Genomic DNA, 24,843 nt, shown 5'->3' with positions numbered 1-24,843 from the left:
TTGCAGGCAGGGAATGAGGGTAATTAATGTTTCCAGGCTGTGGCAATGTTGAGTCCAAACACTTTTTAGATACCATTGTAGCTTCCTCATATGCAGTTTTGCATATGGAATTAGCAGAATGCAGGATGCCATGAAGCCCAAAGCCTGCAGAATTTTTCTTGCAGATAACTGGGTCTTTGTTGCCATCTTTTCGAAGTAAGAAGTCAGTTGCCTTTGTTTGTCTGGCATGAGATAAGCCATCTGGGCAGTTGTATTTAAGCTTGCACCCAGGAATATTATCTCTTGAGAGGGTACCAGTTTTGATTTCTTTTCGTTTACTGTGTACCCTAGGCAAATTAGTAATCTTTTTACAAACGCCAGATGCTTCAGTAGAATGTCCTTGTTCTCTGCTTGAATAAGGCAGTCGTCCAAGTAAAGATATATTTGGATTCCTCTTTGTCTGCAAAATGCAATTACTGGTGCAAGGCATTCTGTGAAGACCCTGGGTGCAGTAGATAAGCCAAAGGGCAGTGCAGAGAATTGCTAGTGCATTGAGCCAGCTATGAATCCGAGGTATCTTCTGCAAGATTGTCTGATTGGGACATGCAGGTATGCCTCTTTCAGGTCCAAGGTTACAAGCCAAGCCTTCTTGCCCAGCATGGGCAGAAACTGCTGCAGAGTCAACATTTTGAATTTTGGAACGTCCAGAAAAGTGTTTAGAATAGACAGGTCCAGTATTGGTCTCCAGGCTTTGTCCTTTCTGGGTACCAAGAAAAGTCTTGAGTAAAATCCTTGTCCCTGCTCATGCTGTGGTACAAGCTGAATAGCCCTCATATCCATGAGGGATGAAACTTGCTTTTGTGCCTCTGCCCATTGATTGTGTGGCAGGTCTGGCATACCTTTTGTCTTTGGAAGGGTGTGAAAGTGGAACCTGTAGCCCTGAGGCACTATATTCAAGACCCATTTGTCTTGGGTGATCATTTGCCTATTTTGTGAAAAAAGTGCTAGTTTTCCCCCTAAGGGTGCTGCCAAAAGATAAGTGCTTGGCATTGGCAGAGGAAAGTCATTGGGACCGTCTCCTATATGGCTGTGATTTGTCTTCTCCGCTTTTGGAGGTAGAAGCACCCCATTGTTTAGGCCTGTATGAGCCTTGGGGCTGGGATCTGCCTCTAGGGCATCTGTATCTGCCTCTTTGTGGCCTGTCTGACACTGGAAAGGACCAATTCTTAGAAGGTCAGTTCCTGCTAAATCTGGGTGGCTGCACCTGTAAGAAATCCTTAACTGTCTACATAGATTTCGCTTGAAAATCCATTTTCTTCAACACCTCTTCTGCCTTAACACCAAAGTATCATGCTGTAATGGAGCATCCAATAATTTTCCTTTAACATGATCAGGCAGATTCTGTTCCTTTAACCAAGCATGCCTTCTAATAACAGAACCTTTAACAGCGGCCCTGCAAGAGGTCTCCAGTGAATCAAAACCACACTGCAAAGTATGCTTTCCCACTTGTTCAGCTGCATGCAATAAATCCTGCATTTCCTTGTTTTCAGAACATTCAGAATTTGTCAACATTTTCTGTTTTAGCAGTGACATTAAGTATTGTTGATATTTAAGCATATGAAACTGACAATTTAAAGCCCTTACAGTCAAGGTAGCAGAAGTGTAAACTTTTTCCCCCATCTGTCCAGTGCCCTAGAATCCTTATCAGAGGGGACAGTTTTTTTTTTTTTTTTACAGTGGAAGCCTTGACCCCTTTGGGACCCCGAGATTTAGTTTCTGGGTCAGCAGCAGGGTTTTTATATAGAAATTTATGAGAATCTGGAACCCTGTAGTATCTGTCTGTCTCAACAGTGCAGGGGTAGAGAGTCAGGAGACAGGCCGGACTCTGAAAATACATCTACAATGTCTAGAACAGGTGGAATAGCAAGAGGTCTGTGCTGAGGTAGTAAAAAAGTCTCTGAGCCTTTTCTTAGATTCTGAGTAATCTTGGCTCTTCCAGTGAAAATGCTCCCTCATGGTATGTAGGATTTCCCCAAAATAATAATCCTCAGGAGGAGAGTCTGAATGAATGGATTCTTCAGCATCAGAATCCTCATAGGGAGGAAGAGAATATCCCTGCTCTGAAGAGGAGTCAGAGGAAATGGAAACCTGATCAGAAGTCATATTCTGTGTCTTGCCTAGGCCTCTTATCAGGAGGGGGATGGGAACCCCTGATCAAAGTAATTAGGTCTTCGGCCATTTTAAGCATCTGTTTCTTAGGCATGGAAGTCTGTCCAGGAGAATGCTGCACTTGTTTCTTTGTCTTTAAAGCTGTTTTAGTCTTTGCCTTGGAAGCTGAGGTTGGCTTGACATATAACTGTGTAGGTCTGAAAATGCCCTCAGACGCCAATGCCTGACCAGCGGCTCCGGACCCATCTGAGGGAATAGTTTCCGAGTGTCCAATACCTTGAGTATCCAGAGGCCTAGTTGTCTCCACCTGGGAGTAGGAAGCAGCCTGTGGGGCTCTGAGGTAGCGGGCGTCAGGGGCTGCAAAAGCACCTCACTGAGAACCGGAGACTGGCCTAGTGGAGGCCTCATCGGTTTTGGACCTCAGATGCCTGTCTTTTTCCTTCCACTTTTTATATACTCCAGTCGTTGGCTGTTTCAACGGCATTATATAATAAAATCTTCGGCCAAAGTAATGAAAAGCAAAATCGTACCGACGTTTAATAGTGTGTTGGTTAAATCTAGCACAAAACCGACAGCTAGCAACATCATGGTCAGGGCCTAGGCAAGGAATACAGTAAGAATGAAAATCCTTATGATGTATTTGCTTCCCACAAGAAATACAATTGTTAACTTTTTCTGACATCGGTCTGGAGCAAGAAAAAAGTTTCCCCAATGGGGTACTTGGCTTTAATGAAGACTTCGGATCTGAAATTCGATTTTGAAAATCTCAGGAGTCGGCCGACCGGCACTTGCGAACTGCTTTTGCTTTGGGCACCGTGCGGCAAGAAAGACTGAAGAAAATGACGTCGGCTGCATCTTTTATACCCCTGCCACACTGACGTCAGGGAAGAGGCGACAGCAACCGACGCTGGACCAGGACTTTGGAATTCAGGCCGACTGCAGGTAGCCTGTCAGCAGGATAACCCAAGTGTAATGACTGCAACAGTGAAACACGATGAACATCTGATAGTGCATATAGCCAGCTCTGAAGCATAGGTATCTTCTGCAAGATTCCCTGAATGGGATGTGCAGGTATGCTTCTTTTAAATCTAGTGTTGCCAACCAGGCGTCTTTGCCTAGCATAGGAAGTAATTGGTGAAGAGTCAGCATCTTGAATTCTGGAATCTCCAGAAAGGTGTTTAGAGTAGACAGGTCCAGGATAGGACACCATGATCTGTCTTTTACTGGGTACCAGGAAAAGTCTTGAGTAGAAACCTTGTCCCTTTTCCTCTTCTGGTACCAGCTGAAATGCCCCCATGCTTAAGAGAGAAAGTACTTGTTTTTGAGCCTCCGCCCACTGATTTGGGGGTAGGTCCGGCCACCCATTTGGCATTGGCAACGTGTGGAAGTGAAATCTGTATCCCTGGGACACTATTTTTAAAACCCATTTGTCCTAGGTAATGAGTTCCCAGTTCTTTGCATGAAAAGCAATCTTTCCCCCCAAAGGGGCAGTCAGAAGATAAGTGCTTGGAAATTTTAAAAAAGGAAGTCACTGAGACAGTTTTCCATAGGAGAGAGTCCTGTTATTCCCAGACTTTTAAGTGGAGGCCCCCCACTGCTTATTTCTTTGAGTCCCCTGGGATTGAAACCTGTGTTTTTTGCTGTGTCTGAGTTTGGCTTGAGAAGACCTAGAAGGGGCTGGAAAGGACCAATTTTTAGAGGGCCAGTGCCTACTAAATCTAGGAGGCTGAACTTGTAAAAAAATCTTTAACAGTTTGCATTGATTTAGCTTCATCTTCCATCTTTTTAAGAACTTCTTCAGCCTTGTTGCCAAACAGGCGGTCCTGATTTAAAGGAGAATCCAACAATTTAGCTTTAACATGATCAGGCAAAGATTGCTCCTTAAGCCAAGCATGCCTTCTAAGCACAGACCCAGTAACAGCAGCCCTGTAAGATGCCTCTAAAGAATCAAAACCACATTGCAAAGTATGTTCAGCAGAATGCATTAAATCCTGTAAGTCTATTTTCCACACAGTCAGGAAACATCATTTTCTGTTTAAGCAGTCCAATAACATGTTGCTGATATTTTAACATATGAAATTGGCAGTTTAAAGCTCTAATGGCCAGGTTGAAGTTTAAACCTTTTTACCCTATCTATCCAGCGCCCTGGAGTCTCTATCAGAAGGGGTAGGATTTTTAGCAGTAGAAGCCTTAATGCCCTTGGGCCCCTGTGAAATAGTCTCTGTTTCTGCAATAGGATTTTCGAAAAGGAACTTGTGGGACTCAGGGACCCTGGAGAATCTGTCAGGTTTACTGGGAGCAGGAGGCAGGGAATCAAGGGACAAACTGGATTCCAAGAAAGCCACATCAACAATGTCTAGTACAGGAGGAATAGCCTAAGGCCTATGCTGAGGTAGGAGAAGGAAATCCCTAAGCCTCTTTTCTGAATCAGAACATTCCTGGCTTTCCCAGTGAAAATGCTCCCTTAGAGTATGCAAGGTTTCCCCAAAAGAAAAATCCTCCGGAGGGGAAGCAGAGGGAAGAGAATCCTCTGCATCAGAATCCTCATAAGTGGGTAAGGACAAATCCAGGTCATCAGAAGAGTCAGAAAAAACAGAATCCTGATCAGAAGATTCATAGTCAAGCTCAGCCCTAGGCCTCTTAGAAAGGGGGGGGGGTTGGCTACCCCTGATTAGAGTTATTAGATCTTCACCCATTTTTATAATTTATTTTTTAGGCATAGAGGCCTGAGCACTTGGCCTGGGCGTCAGTTTTTTAGACATGGATCGAGATTTAGGCCTTAGTAATGAAGAAGGTGTTGATTTAATACGCAAGTCCGTAGGCCTGAATACACCCTCAGAAGCCAGTGCCTGCACAGCGTCTCCAGACCCATCCAAGGTAGAGACATCCGTGGGTTCCATAGTTGAAGCATCTCATGGCATACCAGTCTCCGAATGGGTCTCAGTAGAGGCCTGCGAATCAGAAGTAGTGGGTATCAGGGGCTGCGAAAGCGCCTCACTGAGTACCGGTGAACTGGTGACTGGCTTAGGAGAAGCGTCGTCGGCAGTTTTGGACCTCGGTGGCCTGTCTATGTCTTTATCTTTGCGTTTTTTCAGAATCCCAGTAGTCGGATGGCTAACTGACGACATTTCTGGATAATTAAACTGAGAACCGAAATATTTAGAGGCAAAAATATACTGACGACGGACAGTGCGCAGATTAAATAAAGCACAAAACTGACAGCAAGGTACGTCATGGTCAGAGCTTAGGCAAGGAATACAGTACAAATGAAAATCTTTTTGAAGTATTTGCTTTCCACAAGTAAAGCAATTAGTAACTTTTACTGACATCAGTAAGGAGCAAGAAAAAGTTTCCCCAATGGGGTACTTAGCTTTTAGTTGAAGACTTCGATTCTGAAACTTGAAAACGAAAATTTCAAGAGTCTAACGACCGGCACTTGCTAACTGCTTCTGCTTCGGGCACAGCACGGCAAGAAAGACTGATGTAATGGCGTTGGTTGCATCTTTTATACCCCGGACGACCTGATGTCATGGAAGAAGGGACAGCAACCGATTCAAGACCCAAGACTTTGTTAATCAGGCTGACTGAGGGCAACCTGCAAGCAGATTACCCTAAATGTAATGACTGCAACAGTGAAACACGAAGAACATCTCAAGGGACTAAAAACATTTTAATAGCTTGCATCTTAGTATCCCATATAACAAAGCTTCCAGTTTCTCAATTTTTTATTATCTTCTGCTTAGTCTCTTCCCACATAACCTTAGCTGCCACAACAGAGTCATTTTTAATCCATACTCCTAAATACTTCATTTTATCATGTCCCCATAAATATGGATATTGCTGACCAATTCGGGTCTGGGTACATAATTTACCACTACTGCCTTTGTTTTAGCTTCATTAACGTATCCGGAAAAGATTTGAAACTGTTTTAAAATGTTCCACAACACTGTAATCTCCCCTTCTGGTTTTGTCATGTATAAAATATCATCATCTGCAAATAGAGGCAGTTTTTCCTGACTACCATACCAATTACAACCTTGAATTTCTAAGTCCCTTATTTTGTTTGCCAATGATTCTAAATATAATACAAACAACAAAGGGGAAAGTGGACAACCCTGCCTGGTTCCTCTACTCAAGCAAAAATTATCAGAGTGGACTTTGCCCACTTTAATTTGTGCCTCCGATCCCTCATATATTCTTCTAATCAACCGTATAACTGTATCAGGATCAGGGAAAGCTAATGCTACTATTGCCCAACTCTTAAAGTCCCACTGTACTCTGTCAAATGCTTTCTCTGCATCAAGACCCACTAATAACATTGGTATTTTCTTATATTCCATTTCCCTCTGGATCATCACTGTTCTATTAATATTGTTAAATGTTTGCCTCCCCTCCACAAAACCACACTGATCCATAGCTATCAATTATGGCGTCACTTTTGCCATTCTTTTAGCCATTATGTACATATAAACTTTATCATGCTTTAGTATTGAAATGGGCCTGTATGAAGCTGATCCAATTGATCTTTACCATCTTTGGGTATTACCATTACCACCACCTTCTTCCACAATGCTGGCACTTCTCTTAAAATACTGTTAAACAAAACCTTCCAGATCTTTATCAGTTTTCCCTCCTAACTTCTAAACCTCCATAGGAATATACCATCTATTCCTGGGGAATTTCATGTAGACCGGTTATAAGTAGCCATTTCTATCTCATCCCTTCATATCTTGTTAGTACCTGAGCCTCATCTACCTCTAATTAATTCTTCCATAAACATTTCCATTTGTAACTTTTCTTGGATTGCCATATTTCTCTGCTTTTTACACACTTAAAACAGTTTCTTAACAGCAATCTTTCTAAACCCATGCATATTATCAAGGTAATCATTTTTTTCTGTTTAGCATTCTGTAGTTGCTCCTTTTCTTGTTCTGACAAATTCTCCCAATTTTTCCAATACTTTAACATTTGTCAATCCCTCTAAATAATTCTTGTTACTGTTTAACAATATCTCCCTTTCTTTTATTTCTACACTAGTTTTACACTCAACTTTAATTTTATCCCACTCCCTAGTTATGTTTTCAGAAGAAAATTCTACCTTCTCTAGTAGCTCCTGAATTAATTCCAAAACCCATTCCTTGAATTCCTCTCTTTTCAACTGATAGGTGGGAAACCGGCACTCTCTCATTTTTACTTCATTACCTTGTGTTTTTATTTTAGTTATAATTGGCGCATTATCTGAAAAAGTTATTGGGTGCATTTCAAGACCTTCAATTGAATGCACGTTCCTGTGAGATACAAAATCTATCTAGCCTAGCCTAGTTCTTGTATCTTTGAGAGTAATATGTAAATTCACTTTAGACTCCTAGTACTGAATTCAACTCTCCCATGCCATTTCCATAAATTTCTTAAAAAAAATCTACCCTCCTTTGTTATATTTTCCCTATTAGCCCCCAGACACATTGTCACTGTTGCAAACCTACTTCCAGTATCCACCTATAAGTAATATTCCTTGCTGAAGGCTGATTATTTCTCCCAGAATTTTCTTAAGCTCCATTATAACTTTGGGGGAGGGGGTGTAAATGCATGCCAGTGTAATCCTCCTCCCCAGCCAGTAGCCCCTTAGTACTATGCATCTTCCATTATCTTTTTTACCTCTTCTATCACTATTGGAGCTCCTCTTGCAATTTTAATACAAGTACTTATTTTTCCCTCTGCCCCAGATATTCTGTGAAATAACAGTCCTGAAAACCTTTCTTTATCAAATTCAAATGGTCAGTTCTTTACAGGTGCGTCTCCTGTAGCATAGCTATTTGCACCATATATTTTTTTATACAGTTCACTTTTTTATATTTATCTCTACGGCCATTCAGATTGAAAGACATTACAGAAAGCATCATTTTCCTATGTAGTTATTATTAACACCTATTACATATAACTGCCTTTTTGTTAAATGTCTAGTTCCAACGTTTGTGTTACATGTGTATACTGTTCAGCAGGTTGGTCTTTTATACAGTTGTTTCCTGTCATAGCCATATGTGTCTATGCCACATCCTACATAAGTTTTGTTTTTTTTTTGCAAAGAACAAACAACCCCCCCAAAAAACTTCCTAAAACAAATAAACTTAACACACAAAACTACGTACATCTTCAAATATTGAAGTTTTTGCTTCCTAATAAGAACACAAGTTCTAAGTTGATAGTTACACAGACAGGCTAAAGTTAACCAAAAAGAAAGGCAAGTCATGCTAAGATGCATGGTACAGTCTGTGCTACTAGTAAGTGTTGTTTGATTTTGTATGTCTTTACAGCTCTCCCAGTTGAGAAAACACTTGAATGCTTTCAGTAAACACTTACTCCAAGTCATTTCTCTATCAAATTGTCTTCTAGTCACATGCAAACCAGATAACACTGGTAAGGGTACACGGTTTACCAGGGGAAAAAGCCTTACAATATTCAATGTTCTTTTTCATTTACATGTTTTGTAATAAACGTGTTACTGGAGAACGCCTAGGGCTTTAACCCAGTCATTTCCCTATACAAGCATGGGAAAAAAACACTGATTTTTCTTGTCAGACTCTCTTAACCAGACCCTTCCTCTCTCCCCCATCTCCTCCCCTCCTCCTTTTTTTCACTGCAGTGCCTATATTTCTTAAAACTGAACAAAGAAAAAGAGAGAAGGGTGAAAAAGAAACAGAAAACAAACAAACAAACAAAAAAAGCACCTGTTTATATTAGCATCTCCATTGCATTTAAAAAAAATGAGAAAATTTTACTTCAAGTCTAATTGGTTTTGTATTATCTTTAAAGCTGTCACACCTGGGAAAACTCAATTGTTTTCAGAGAACATTATGTCCTAGCTGATTTCTCTGTTCTTTTTTCTTTTCCCTCAGCCAGTCCCCTTTCACTAGATTGTCTCTAGTTTCGCTCCATCAGACTGTGTCTGTGGAGACATGAAGACCAACTGCAGAAATGCTACTTAGTATACATGCATGGAATTGCTAGAAAAAAGCCTCATATTATTCAATATTCTTGTACATTTACTTGCTCTCTCTCTTTTAAAACAAATGCACTTTATTATCAGTCATTACCCCATGCAAGAATGAAAAAAAGCACATTAATTTGAACTTTGTCATGCCTTTTTAACCAGCCCCCCCCCCCCTTTTTTATCATTGCATTGCCTATATTTCTCAAAACTGTGCAAGAAAAAAAAGAGGGGAGAAAAAGAACACCACCTGTTTACAATCCCCATTATTAAAACTAGCATGCAAAAAAAAAAAAAACGCACCACAAATACATTATTTAGAAAATAAAGTTTTCTTTACTTACAGTTAGCACTCTCCCCTCTCTCCTCCTCCCCAAAGCATTTTTCCAAACATTAAAGTATATGCCCTACTTCATGTCAGAGCCCTCCACGCATCAAATTTTGAAAAAGTCCAATATTTCCAGATGTTCTTGTTCTGCCATATTTCACAAACATAATTAGTGCACTGTAATCCCACATTAAGTTACTCATTTTACTACTGTTCTTCTCTATCACCCAAATCCTCTCTCTCCATTTCCAACATACTCTCAATTCTTCTAGTCAATTCTTGTGCTCCCTACCTTCTCTCCAACATATTCCATTGAAATACTTTAAAATATTTCAAAGATACAGTCTCTCTGTGTTCTTTACTGTCATTAGAACCAGATGCAGAATCTCCTTCTGTTTCACAGCTTAGTTTTTGTTGGACAAACTTGTGTATTTTCTCCTTAGCATGCACTTCATCCTTTGTCCCTCCAGGGAAGACTACCTTGAAGACACCTGGATGCAGCAGTTTGAATCTCACACCCGAGTCTCAACATTTTCTGAATAGTGGAATGAATTTACTTCTGTCATCTGGTGTACAATGAGTAATCATTCTCCACAAACAATCTGCTGTCTCCCACTTACAGTATTTTGTCCTTTTTCCACAATTTTGTTAGAATCAACTCCTTCTGCTGGTAGGAGTGCATCCTTACTATTATAGGTCTAAGATGCTTTCTTATGACTAGGTTTGGAGCATACGCCATGTGCCTGTTCAACTAACTGCCCCTGCTGTGGAATACCAGTCCAGTTGCTTATATGAGCTTTCATAAAATGAATGCAGTCTGTCCCTTCGAGCTTCTCTGGTATAGCTGAAAATTGCAGGTTTTCCCTATGTGTTCTGTCCTCTAACTCTATTATTTTTTGAAATATCTCTTCCTGAGCAGTCTCATATTCAGCCAGCCTTTTCTTCATTTCGATCTCTGATTTTTGCAGCTTTATCATCTCATTTGAATATCTGTTTAAAGCTTCTTCCATTTGTTCCAGCCTTTTGTTGTTTGTGTTCGTATAATCTACCAGTGTTTATTTTAACCAGGTCTGTATGCAGTTGTCATATCTTCCTGTAGGTTGCAGGACGTCGTGTCTGAAGGTTGCATTACTTTTTGCTGAACGGCTACAGAACTCTCCCTAGTCAGTGTTTCTTCCTCACTTCTTGTAGCTGATTTTTTCCAGGTATTCTGTGTTTCTATATACCTGGGATACAGGCAGTGTACTTACTTAGCTAGTTACTGAAAGTTACCCATCAACACAAGTCTACTGGCCATTTCTGATGAGTTTCTGGGAGAGCTAGAAAGAAGCTGTTACTTAGTTTGCAGCCATCTTCGAATTCCTTTAGTCTTACACACAAGTCAGGTGTATTTTATTAACCACAGGAAAAGTTGTTGGCGATGATAAAGAGTTAAAGGAATTTATTTGGGAAGAGAAAAGGGCAGGAGTTAAGTGGGATGAGCTGATTACCTCATAGAGCAAAGTAGTTTAGGGTTAGCTCATTTGAAAAGGTAGTTTAGAGTCACATAGTTAAGGCTGATATATATATAACTCAACCAGAAGGTTACACATCAAGTTGGAAAAGAATAATGATAAAGGGAAGAGTCAAAAGATACAGAGAGACTAGGATTTGAGATTCAGGTGCTTAAACAGAGTAACAGCAACCACACAGAATACTACATTCATAAAACAGCACACTGTATTATAAGAACAAACCAGTAGAAGAATGAAGAAAAAAAAGTTATGTATTCACCATAACGTTCCATCTGAGTAGGTACTTCATTTGTCTGCAACCTGTGGGTATCGGATCCGACCTCGGATCAGAGCCGGCAGCTTTACTAGCTAAAAGATCCGAGCTCCTAGCTCCTGCCCTTTACCCATAATCACCTGCTGCATGCTGCCTTTCCTCAGATCGAGTTTGCTTAATCCAATAACTAATACCCTCGACAGAGGACCAATAAAGCCTAACCTCATGAAACAATCTCAATCATGATCAGGGATCACGATAATGATTAGGGGGCATGGAGGGGGGGGGTTGGTTGCAGACAAATGAAGTACCTACTCAGATGGAACGTTATGGTGAGTACCTAACTTCTTTATCTGAAGTAGTTACTTCATTTGCTCTGCAACCTGTGGGACAAAGTCCCTGGCTACCTAAAAACCTTGGGCGGCCTTTAAGGAAGGATATTCCGAAGCACCGCAGAGCCAAAGGAAGCCCTACTCCTGGATATCATATCCAATTTATAATGAGAAATTAATGTATGGGAAGAGGACCAAGTAGCTGCTGAACATATGTCGTCCACAGGAACCCTGGACCAGAAGGCTGCTGATGTGGCTATGGATCGGGTTGAGTGGGCATGGACTCCGATAGGAGCAGGTTTACCTGAGGATACATACGCATGAATGATGCATTGAGAGATCCAATTTGCTAAGGTAACTTTGGAAATAGCTCTACCCATGGCAGATTTGGCAAAGGACACAAACAACTGATCAGCCTTGCGAGTATCCTTCGTCCTGTGCAAGTAAAAATGTAGTTGTCTATGTACATCCAACTTGTGTAATTTGTATTCCCCTTTGTTCTGAAAGTTGGGAAACACTACTGGTAAATTAATCGACCGATTAATATTTGACTCTGAAGCCACCTTTGGTAAGAAGAAAGGGTTAGTCCCGAGAGACGCTCTATCTTTATGGAAAATTAGATAAGGGGGTTTCATGCAAAGGGCTTGAAGTTCCGAAACCCTCCTGGCTGAAATAATAGCAACTAGAAAGGCTGTTTTCCATGATAAGAACTTTAAAGGAACTGAGGCGGCAGGCTCAAAAGGTGGGCTTGTCAATGCTTGCAAAACTAGAGTTAAGTCCCATGGTGGGACCGCAGTCTTAACTGCTGGTTTCAATAGAGAAATGCCTTTCAAGAAGGTTTTGCATATCTTCGCAGAAGCTAAAGATCCCAATCCATCCTCCACATGAAAATGGGAAATGGCTGCCAATTGTACTTTAACTGTAGATGCACTTGCTCCTTGATGAAAAATGTGCGACAGAAATTCAAGAGCCGTCGGGATAGGAACGGAAAAGTGATCTAAGCCCTTGTCCTTAGCCCAGATAGAAAAACGCTTCCATTTACTACTGCAAGTTTTTCTGGTAGCAGGCTTGTGAGCCGCTACCAGAATGGCCTTTACTGGTGATGAGATGCCAGGAGTCCTTGCCATCAGTGGAACTGGATCAACCAAGCCGCGAGCTTGAGGTTTACCAGATTGCAATCCCGCAGGATTCAAAATCAGATCCGGAATGGGATCTAAGATCCATGAAGGAACTACACCGTGAGACCGCAGATATGGGAACCAGATCTGACGAGGCCAGAATGGGGCTATGAGGATAACTCTGCTCCCCAACCAACGTGCTTTCTGAATGAACTTCGTCATAAGAGGAAGGGGGGGATAAGCACAGAGGAGACCGGGTGTTCAAGCATGAACCAGAGCGTCTCTGGGGCTCTCCCCTGGTGGGAGAAGTACAGCGAAAAACTCGCGGCACTTAGTGTTTGACGGAGAAGCAAAAAGATTGCAGCAAGGTAGACCCCATTTGAAGAAGATCTGTTTTGCAACTGATGGTGTGAGAGACCACTCGTACGGTGTGAGGATCACACGACTCAGTTTATCCGCCAGAATGTTGGACCGACCCGGAATGTGCATTGCTACCAGAAAGCAGTTGGTGGATATCGCCCACTCCCAAACTCTCATAGCCTCCCGACAAAGGGGATAAGATCTGGTTACTCCCTGTTTGTTTATGTACCAGACTACTGCCATGTTGTCTGCTTGAACCACAATAGTCCCTAGAGGAAGGTGGTCATGGAGAGCTTGCAACGCCAGAAGCACCGCCCTCATCTCCAGGATACTGATATACAAAGCAGTCTCTAAGGGGGTCCATGTGCCTTTGACGGTTCTGCCTGAACAATGACCCCTCCACCCAAGGCGAGAAGCATCCGTGGTCAACGTGGCTTGGGGCGGGGGCATTACGAAGGGTCTCCCTTCTCCAGTCTCCCTTGAGTGAAGCCACCAGAGGAGGGAGTCCTTGCAAGCCCTGCTTAGTGGAATAGGGGTGTTCAACAGATGTAGTAACAGGGACCATTGGACTTGGAGGGTCCACTGTAGAATCCTCATTCGTAGACGTGCGTGTAGACAAAGACTGATTGCCGCTGCCATAGACCCTAGTGCTCTCAGGACTAACTCTGCCAAAGGAGACGGATTCTGAAGGAGGGCTAATACCTGATAAGACAAACTATTCACCCTGTCCAGAGTTAGTAGGGCCTGAGAGCTGCGAATGTCCAATTTGGCCCCTATAAATTCCAGAACCTGCACAGGATGAAGAAAGGACTTTTGAAGGTTTACCGAGATGCCCAAGCTCTGGGCAAGAGTTAGAGCATAATCCTTGGCAACACACAGTTGATGCCTGTTGGAGGCGCTGAGGAGCCAGTCATCCAGGTATGGAAAGACCTGAATGCCCTGGAGTCTCAGGTGGGCTGCAACCACTGCCATGACTTTGGTGAACACCCTGGGGGCTGAGGTGAGGCCGAACGGAAGAACCCAGAATTGATAATGACTCGCTCCCAGCCGGAAGCGGAGAAACCTCCTGGATCGTCTGTCCATCAAAATGTGGTAGTACGCATCCTTGAGGTCTATGGAGCACATCCAGTCATTCTCCCGAAGGAGGGGGAGAATTGACTGAAGAGTGACCATCCGGAATTTCTATTTGGGAATGAACAGGTTCAGGGAAGAGAGATCTAGAATCGGTCTTAAGTCCCCCATCTTTTTTGGCACAAAAAGAACCTGGAGTAATAGCCCAGTCCGAACTGGTCTGGGGGGACGCGCTGGATGGCTCTTTTTCTAGCAGCTTTGAAATTTCTGAAGCTGTCACCTCCCTTTGATCGGGTGGGACATCGGGGAGGCGCTTCATGGAAGGGGAAGATTTAGGAAGGGGATGAAATAACCTCTGGATATGATTCGGAGCACCCATCGATCCGTCGTGATGGACTCCTAATTTAGTGGGTGCTCCGACAAACGCCCCCCGACTGCCTCCACAGAGGGACAGTCAGGTAAGCCCTCAGGGCTATTGTGCGGGTCTATCCGAGAACAGTTCTCTACACACGAAATTACACAGCCCCCCTCTGTCTCTGTGCTGGCGTCCACCTTGTCCTCCTCTGCCTCTGAAGGACGAGGGGTCCGAAGTTGGACGGGACTGCCGAGACTTCCGGAACCACATCATCTTTTTGTCCCCTCTGATTCCTCGAAAAGCATCGTTGGGGATTAAAGAAGCGGACTCCGACGGCAGACAGCGTCTTCCCGTCCTTCTCGCTTTGGACCAGCGTCTCGCGTACGTCTTGCCAAAGAGCGAAGAACCGTCAAAGGGAGCATTCACAAAGGACACCTTAAAGGGTTCCGCAAAATCGCAAAGGCGGAGCCAGGTGTGACGCTGCAAGACGACCCTGGCTCCAATAGCTCTAGCAGCTCCCTCCGTAGCGTGGGAGAATAGCCGCATAGACGTGTTCGAGATAGACTTCAAAGTGACCATATGAGTCGAGAAAGTCTTCTTATCCTCGACTGTCATGGACTCCAGGAGAGCTGCAGCGCATTCCTTTATTAGGTCTCGCTGTAGCCTGATAATGTGTGCCATGTAGTTCAGAGCCCTTACAGAGAAGGTGGCTGAAGCAAACATCCGCTTCCCAATGCCGTCAAACACCAGAGATTCCTTATCCGGAGGGTGGACCAAGGAACTCTCCTGCACGAGTTCCTTCTTCGTGGCAGCCGCCACCACCATGGCATCTACAGGTGACCCCTTAGACCAGGCCTGCCTATCAGAGGGAGGGCTAAGAATTTTGTCTAGCCATCTAGGAATTGGCTCCACAGTGTTGGGCTCCTTCCACGCCCTGGTAGTAATTAAGTCTACCAGGGGGTCAGCCAGAGGGGACACCCAGGAGGTAGACGGGCCTGCCTCAAACGCCTCCAGAAACACGGACTCGTCAGAGGAAGGTTTTTGGGCAGACCACCCCCCCTCTAATTCGCAACATTTCCATGATGTCTCCAAAGGAGACATCCTCAGGGGATGACCTTGGGGAACCTTCCCCTTCATCCAAATCCGTGTCTGTCGTTAGGGACTAAGGGGAGTCCAGGTGCCTCCTTTTACACTTCCGTTTGCGAGGAACCTCCTCGGTGGGACTATCCGAGGAGAGCTCACCTACGGGGTCCTGTTCCTCTAAGGGAACTAACTGGAGGGTTTGAGCAGGCTGTCCCAGTGGTCGGATGATGGAGGATAGACCCAAATGCAAAGGGGGAGCGGGAGGATCCGACGGGGAGCGGGAGGATCCGACGTCCAGACCGGGGATCTGGAAGATCTTGACAGAACCATCTCCACTACCTCAAAAGCCAAAGGCGAGCCACTTTCGCCAGGCTCTGAAAGCAGTCTCCTCAGCTCCGAAGCAGGGATCAGTGTCTGAGCCGAAGCGGTCGGATCCGAGAGGGAAGTGTGCTCCGACCTGAAGGGCGCCGAAGACACACCAACCCAAACAGATCCGACGCTCTGCTCTTGGCCCAGAGAGCTAGGATCAGACACGCTCGAGGGTACAGTCGGCATTGAAGCTATCGGAGCTATCGGTGCCAACAAATCCCTGGCTCCGAAAGGGCCCGGATCCGATGACTCCAAAACCCGAAAACGGATTGGAGAAGGAGTGATCGGAGCAAAAAGGGGAACTGCACTCCCCCCTGTTAGGGGGGGAGGCAGGAGCACCCCCATCTGCATCTGAGTCTGCAAAAATCGACGCATCATCCGATCCATGTCTGCGTCAGTCAGGCTTCTCGTAGACCTAGAAGACGTCGTCGAGGCGGGCTGGGAGGGCCGCCTCGACAACCTCGAGGGAGACCGGTACTCCTCCTCCGGCTCCGGCGAGAAACAAGGCGAACGGAGAAGAGAGAGAGAGGATCCGGAGGCCCTCGTGGAGGGACTAGAGACTTTAGATGGCGGGGCTGAGGGATGAGTCTCAGCCCGCCTTTTATGACTCTTGTGCTTCTCCTTTTCTTTATGTCTCTTCTCCCTAGAAGAGGCAGGTGATTCCCCTGAACCCTGCACAGCAGAGGGAGGTTGAGTCCCAGACAGAGTGGGGGGACCTAAAGGTATAGGGGCTGTGGTAACAGCCTGCGCCTTAGAGGGAGAGGAAGAAGAAGTGTCCTGCGGTAACAAGCCTGCCAGGATCAACTTGTTCTTCCTATCCCTGATGGCCCGGGGGTTAAACACTGCACACATCTGGCAGCTAGTGGAAAGGTGGGCCAGCCCCAGACACAACACGCACTGAGTGTGGCCATCAGCCGGGGAAAGCTTATGGCCACACAGTGCATTTAGAAAAGACGGCTTTGGGCCCTTCAGCCATCACAATAATACACCCACACACTATAGGGGAGGGACAGAACACAACGACCAAAAAACTAAAAATTACCACAAAAAATTAAAACTAAGACTATAACTCGACGAAGGGGCTAAATCACTCACACACTGACAAAAAATAATAAACTTTTGTCTAACTTGAACAAGATATATAGAAACGATCTCACCCAAGCCTAAGGAGCTCTTCACTAGTAGCTTCTTTCAGCCGCGGCAAACTCGATCTGAGGAAAGGCAGCATGCAGCAGGGGATTATGGGTAAAGGGGAGGAGCTAGGCGCTTGGATCTTTTAGCTAGTAAAACTGCTAGCTCGGATCCGAGGTCAGATCTGATACCCACAGGTTACAGAGCAAATAAAGCAACTACTTTAGATTTGATTTTATAGATAAAAATCGCTGCAAGAAAGGGTACAGAAGATAGGCAACAAGGGGCCTTTAATGGAGAAAACTAGCAATCAAAGGTATCAGAAGGAAGTAACTCTGGTGGAAAAGGTTAATGCAGTGGGAGGAGACTAAGTTTGGACAACACGTTAGAGACTGCCTTCCCTTTCAGAGATTTACAGAGTAAATGCAAATAGAAAGGTGTAAGGGACTGTCAAGTGAAAGTTCAGCTCTGGTAGAGTTTTTTAGTTAAGTACAGAACAGAGGCTGTTGTTAAAAAGGATACTTAAGATCTATAAAATACTGCATGTTAACTATAGAAATCAATTAGTGCAGGTTAAAAAAGACAGCAAAAAGAGAACAGAAAGTTAGTTTACAAAGGAAAAGCTGGAAGAAATTGTTAAAATTCCAAAATAAGCAACAAAGTCCAGACAGTTTAGGATTTTTGCATAAGTGATTGATGCACATGTATTTTATACAAGAGGATTTTCCCCAGGCTGTGATGGAGAAGACCTAGGTAAGTGGGAATATGAGCTGGCATATATTAAAAATTACCTACAGAATACCTAGATAGAAATACTAGGAAAAAAGGCTGCAACTAAGGAAATGATTATTTTGGGGTGTGATATAGGATCTAAACGGATTAAACATAAAAAGGATGTACTAAGTTTAGTGCTACTTGCTGCCAAAAAAGAAATTATTGGAAAAGGGAAATTAAATTCTATACCTTACAAGAAGGAAGCTCTCGACATTATAAATGAGAGAAGAGAACTGGAGGTGGCATCTACAAAAAAGGAAAGGAGCATATTTCATAGAAACTAAGTGGAATCTGTGGGAATAATACATGCAGTATAATGTTCAGGAGAAGGGGTGCAATTTATAGGGAAAGCAGGAAGTGAGCAATTTATGTAATGTTAAAATAAATGAAAAGTGTTAAAGAAAGCAACTTATGGTCCTCGACAATAACAATAAAATAAAAACTTAGTACAATTTTCTTTTCTATTAAGGTGTGCAAACCCATGTTACAACCTTAAATACCATGACTTAATAAAAATGTTTACATTTAAAAAAAGCAAGCTGTTAGGATGACAACCCTAGATCATCCCACAGGGGAGACAAGGCTTTCAACTTTGAGCAACGGCTCCTCCTGTCCTGTAAGTAGTCCCTCAAGATTTCCTGGCTGCAGACAGCTGCTAACAATCCATTCTGAAAGAGAAGAGTGTTCCCTATGGAAATCCCCCAAACTCACAAGTGTCAGGCTGATCAATCTCAGCCTGAGAACATTCTCTTGTATGCTGATGAGCACAATTAGCTACCACATGCCATGATCTCCCTCAGCCAAGGTAATCACCCCCCCCCCCCCAGGGTGATCAGGGCAGAAGGGGATCTAGAAGTAAGGACTCATCCGCCGTGATGTCAGAAGGAACACATCCTGAAAAGAGGAAGAGGGGCTACTGGAAAACAGGTAGAGGAGGACACCTCAGAGGGCTCTGTAAGAAGAAAGGATTTGGCTGGAAGGGGGGAAATAATCACTCTTTGGAATGGCAAACAGGACACCAAGAAGTTTGTGTTTGGGGGGTGGAGAGTAGAGTTTACTACCCCTCTCCTCCTGTCCCTTCTGCCATGCCCCACAGAGTAGCAAATTAGATGAAATGTCACATAAGATAAAAATGGGAACTACAGACTCAAGAAAGGCTTACTGGGACTAACCCAGTCAACGAAACGTAAATAGAAATAAAACTCGTTTTACAGCAAAAATATGACACTATTTCTGGCCAACAAACTCAGTACATCTAAGTGTCACACTATTAATGCATTCTTAACTAAAAAGTACAGTTTTATACCTACCATAAATGTAGATGTTCGAGTGTTCACACTGCTGCAGTCATCACACTTGGGTTATCTGCGGTCAGGCGGTCCGGCAGTTGGCCCGAGTTCCAAAGTCTCAGTCTAGCATCAGTTGCTGTCATTTCTTCCCTGACGTCAGTGCGACAGGGGTATAAAAGAGGCAGCCGACGCCATTTTCTTCAGTTTTTCTTGCCCTAGATGTCAGGTGCTCCCAAATAGGAAGGCAATACATAATCCTAAGTAAATTACATAAGTAGAAAACAATAGCTACAGTTGTAAGCAAATACACCATGTAGAAATACATCTTAGAGATTGTATAAACAGGGAGCTATAGATAAAACCCAGGTAAGAAGAGGTGAAGGTGGGAGGGTAACCTGGACAGCAGCAGTGTGAAAACTCGAACATCTACATTTATGGTAGGTACAAAACTGTACAATGTTCATCGTGTTACACTGCTGCAGTCATCAGACTTGGGTTGAATCCCAAAGCTAAGGCTGGGCAGTTGGTACTAAACAGCGTTTGGAGAAGCTAGTAGGCCCTGCAAAACTGCAGTGGCAAAGCCAGCTCTAGTTTTTGAGTATAGAGGTAAGTGGTAGTTCTTGGTGAAGGTGTGCACTGAACTCCAAGTTGCAGCTTCCAAAATATCCTTGGTTGGTACCCCTCTGAGGAAGGCTGCTGATGTTGCTGTAGCCCTGGTGGAATGAGGCCTAATGTTACCAGGTACAGGTTTCCCATGGTGTATGTAGCAGAAATGGATACAATGTCCTATCCATTTTGAAATGGTCTGTTTTGATATAGGCTTTCCTTGAGATCCTGCAGCATAGGATACAAAGAGCTGATCAGATTTTCTGAAAACCTTTGTTTTATCCAAGTAGAAACGTAATTGCCTGTGAATGTCCAAAGAGTGTAGGAGCCTTTCCCCTTTATTCTGAGGGTTTGGATAAAAGGTGGGTAAATGAATGGTTTGGTTTAGAGCCACACTGGATACTACCCTTGGCATAAAGGAAGGGTTAGTTCGTAAAGAGACTCTGTCGATGAAAAATGAGGAAAGGCTCCAGTGCCATTAGGGCCTGTAACTCTGAGACTCTTCGTGCTGAAGTTATTGCTAGCAGCAGGGCAGTTTTCCATGATAAAAATTGTAAATCAGCTGAAAAAGCTGGCTCGAAGGGCGGTAGTGTAAGTTTTTCCAAAACAAAATTGAGGTCCCAAGTTGGTGTTGGTGCTCTTCGGGGCGGTCTTATGTTCTTAGCCCCCCTGAGGTACTGCCTTAATAATGGATGTGAAAAAATAGGAGGATCCGTGTTGTAATGAGCTGAAATAGCTGAAGCGTGGATCTTTATAGATGAAAAGGAAAGGCCTTTGTGCAACATCTCAGTTAAATATTGCAGAATCCGAGGAATATTTGGGCCAAGAGGATTTTGGCCTTTAGCCTGGTTCCAGGCGCAGAATCTTTTCCATTTGTCTGAGTAGGTTTTCCTAGTGCTGGGTCTCCTGGCCTCCAGAATGACATCCATAATAGCTATAGAGAGAAGTGTTGACTGTTTGTTTAGATAATCTGTCATGCAGCCAGATTTAAAGTCTTGAGCTGGCTGTGTAGAATCTGACTGTTTTGCTGAGTCAGCAGGTGAGGAATTTGAGATAAAATCCATGGTGGGCCTTGAGCCATGTTCCTTAACACTGGATACCAGTGCTGGCGCGGCCAGTCTGGAGCAATGAGTATCATTTGTGGCCCCTCTAATCTGGCTTTTAGCAGCACCTTTGCCAGAAGAGGCAGTGGAGGAAAGGCATACACTGTTGGTGTTTTCCAACTGAATGAGAGGGCGTCCACTTTCCAAGCTAGTGTGTGGTATGTCCTTGTGCAAAACTTTTGCAGTTGGCAGTTCTGGGGGGAGGCAAACAGATCTATGTCTGGGCTCCCCCATTTTTGAGTTGTCATTGTGAATACTTGTGGGTCTAGTTTCCACTCGTGAGGATCCATGATATTTCTGCTTAGTTTGCCTGCCAATGTATTTTTCTTTCCTGGCAGGAATTGTGCTTGTAGTTGAACTTGGTAGGTCAGTGCTGTGTTCCACAAGGTCATTTCTTGCCTGCATAGGGGGTAGGAATGTGTGCCCCCTGGTTTGTTTATGTACCACATCACTGTGGTGTTGTCCGTCTTTATTAGAAGTTGTCCTGGATGTAGGAGGTCCTTGAAAGCTGTTAGGGCATTTTGTACAGCTAGCATCTCTTTTGGATTGACGTGGAGATGCATTTGATCTGCAGACCATTTGCCCTGAATGCACTGTCCGGCCATGTGTGCTCCCCAGGCGTAATCCGATGCATCTGTTGTCATTGTTTGTCTGGCTGTGGGCAAGGTGAAAGGCTGACCCTTTTTGAGTTGACATGCCTGAGCCCACCATAGAAACTCCTGTTGAAGGCAGGGAATTAGTGGTATTATTGTTTCCAAGCTGTGGCTGTGTTGAGTCCATACGCTTTTCAGGTACTACTGTAATTTCCTCATATGCAGTTTGGCATATGGTATTAGTTGTATGCAAGATGCCATGAGTCCCAAGGCCTGCAGAATTTTTCTTGCAGGGAGTTGGGACTTTGCTGCCATCATTTTGAAGTATTGAGTCAGTTGTCCTTGCTTGTCTGGCATGAGATAAACCATCTGGGTCATTGTATTTAAGCTGGCACCCAGGAATATTATGTCTTGTGAGGGCACTAGTTTTGACTTCTTTTCGTTTACTGTGTACCCTAGGCAACTTAGTAAGTTTTTTACAAAAGCCAGATGTTTTAAAAGAATGCCCTTGCTGTCTGCTTGAATAAGGCAGTCATCCAAGTATGGATATATTTGGATTCCTCTTTGTCTGCAGTATGCAATTACTGGTGCAAGGCATTTTGTGAAGACCCTGGGTGCAGTAGATAAGCCAAAGGGCAGTGCAGAGAATTGGTAATGAGTTATACCTGCTGTAAATCAGAGGTATCTTCTGCAATTTTGCCTGATAGGGACATGCAGGTATGTCTCCTTGAGGTCCAGTGTTACTAGCCAAGCCTTCTTGCCCAGCATGGGAAGAAGTTGCTGTAGTGTGAGCATCTTGAATTTGGGTACTTCCAGGTATGTGTTTAGAATTGAAAAGGTCCAGAATGGGTCTCCAGGCTTTGTCTTTTCGAGGAACCAAGAAGAGTAAAATCCTTGTCCTTGCTCCTGTGTAGGAACCTGTTGAATGGCTCTCATGGCCATGAGTGCTGTAATTTGTCTTTGAGCCTCTGCCCGTTGATTTGATGGCAGATTTGGCATTCCTTTTATCCTTGGTAAAGTGTGAAAGTGGAACCTGTATCCTCGAGTTACAATATTTAGGACCCCATTTGTTGTTTGCGATGATGTGCCAATTGTCTGCAAAAAGTGCAAGTTTTACTCCCAAGGGAGCTGCCAAGAGTGATTTGCTTGGCAGTCTGAGGGGTAAGTCATTGTGATTGTCTTCTGATAGTTTGAGACCTGTCTTCTCCTCCTTTCTGGGTTGTGATACCCCATTGTCGTGGCTTGTAAGAGCCTTGTGGCTGTGACCTCTGCCCCTTGGGTGCCTGTATTTGCCCCTCTGTAGTCTGTCAGAAGTTGGAAAGGACCAGTTTTTTGTTTGCCAATTTCTGCTGAAACGAGGGGATTGGACCTGTAAAAAATCCTTGACTGTCTGCATAGATTTTGCCTTATCCTCCATTTTCTTTAAAATCTCTTCTGCTTTCACACCAAATAAAACATCCTGCTGTAAGGGTGCATCCAATAACTTTGCTTTAACATGATCAGGTAAAGTTTGTTCTTTTAACCAAGCATGCCTACGAATGACAGACCCTGTTACAGCTGCTCTGCAAGAAGCTTCCATTTAAATCAAATCCACATTGCCAAGTATGTTTTCCCACTTGTTCTGTTGCATGTAACAAATCTTGCATTTCCTTGTAATCAGGCTGCTCTGTATGTGTGCTCATTTTTTGTTTTAATTGAGACATCAAATATTGTTGATATTTCAGCATGTGAAACTGGCAATTTAAGGCCCTCACAGCTAGAGTAGCTGAGGTATATACTTTCTTTCCCCATCTGTCTAGTGCTCTAGAATCCCTTTCAGATGGTACAGGATTTTTAGCAATAGAGGCCTTAACCCCTTTGGGACCCTGGGAAATGGTTTCTGGGTCAGCAACAGGGATTTTATATAGGAATTTATGCGAGTCAGGGACTCTGTAGTATCTGTCTGGTTTGGCTGGTGCAGGAGGTAATGAATCTGGGTTAAGGCTAGATTCTGAATCAAGATCATCCACAATGTCTAACACAGGTGAAATAGCAAGGGGTCTGTGCTGGGGTAGTTAGAGGAACTCTCAGAGCCTTTTCTTAGAATCAGAGTAATCCTGGCCCTCCCAGTGGAAATGTTCCCTCATGGTATGTTAAGTTTCCCCAAAAGAGTAGTCTTCTGGGGGAGATGCTGAAGGAATAGACTCTTCAGCATCAAAGTCTTCATAAGGGGGAAAAGAGTACTCCTGTTCCTCAAAAGAATCTGAGGTAATGGAAACTTGGTCAGAGGAAGCATAGTCCTCCTCCTGTCTAGGCCTTTTGTCAGGTGGGGGATGGGAACCCCTGATTAGGGTAATTAAGTCTTTGGCATGGGGCCTTGCACTGGAGACTGCTATACAGGCTTCCTTACTTTTAATTGAGTTTTCAGTTTTGCAAAAGATATAATAGTAAGTGTAGTCGGTCTGAAGACACCTTCAGTAACTGACGGCCTTTCAACTGCTCCGGAATCCCCATCAGCCATGGAGTCAGAAGGGCCTAAAGATAAAGGCTCTGGAGGCCCTGCAATCTCCGCTTGGGAGTCGGATACAGGCTGGGGTTTTAAATCAGCGGTAGTCAGGGGCTGCGTAGGCGCCTCACTGAAAACCGGAGAACCGCCGACTGGCCTAGCAAAGGCCTTGGTGTCTGGTTTGGGTCTCAGCTGCCTGTCCTTATCTTTGCACTTTTTATGCATCCCAGTCGCCGGTTGCTCTGATGGCATGGTATAATTAAATTTTCTACCAAAGTAATGTTGGCTGAAATCAAACCGACGTTTAATAGTTAGTTTGTTAAACCTGGCACAAAACCGACAACCTGTGACGTCGTGGTCTGGGCCTAGGCAAGGGATACAATGAGAATGAAAATCCTTATGAAATATTTGCTTCCCACAAGAAATGTAATTAACTTTTTCTGACATCAGACTGAGGCAAGAAAAGGTTCCCCAACGGGGTACTTAGCTTTATTGAAGACTTCGGTATGAAATTCGATTTGAAAATCTCAGGAGTCGGCCGACTGGCACTTGCGAACTGCTTCTGCTTCGGGCACCGCGCGGCAAGAAAGACTGAAGAAAATGGCGTTGGCTGCCTCTTTTATACCCCTGTCGCACTGACGTCAGGGAAGAAGCGTCAGCAACCGATGCCGGACCAAGACTTTGGAACTCGGGCCAACTGCGGGACTGCCTGACGGCAGATAACCCAAGTGTGATGACTGCAGCAGTGTAACACGATGAACATCAATACTTATTCATCAGAAAATATAACACAATGTTACTTTAGGTATTATAGCAATAAACACAAATTTAACATCTTTAGAAAGGCGTGCATATACTTGAAACTGTCATTTCGCTTGCTCTTCTACTTGAAAGCTCATGCAAGACTGACTGCAGAAATACTGTCCTGAAAATTGTGCAAGACTAA

The 24,843-nt window shown here is 43.9% G+C and overlaps 1 protein-coding gene across 1 annotated transcript in view; it reads right to left on the bottom strand.

Annotated features, from left to right (window-relative positions):
• KMT2B (lysine methyltransferase 2B) overlaps positions 1–24,843 on the bottom strand; it is a gene marked incomplete in the record, with an annotated part of 4,527,268 nt that overhangs the window by 399,148 nt on the left and 4,103,277 nt on the right.

Source organism: Protopterus annectens, chromosome 8.part0 (genome assembly GCF_019279795.1).
Source record: "Protopterus annectens isolate FY-2018-M chromosome 8.part0, PAN1.0, whole genome shotgun sequence".
Taxonomy (NCBI): Eukaryota; Metazoa; Chordata; order Ceratodontiformes; family Protopteridae; genus Protopterus; species Protopterus annectens.
This window is presented reverse-complemented; position numbering and strand designations above follow the sequence as displayed.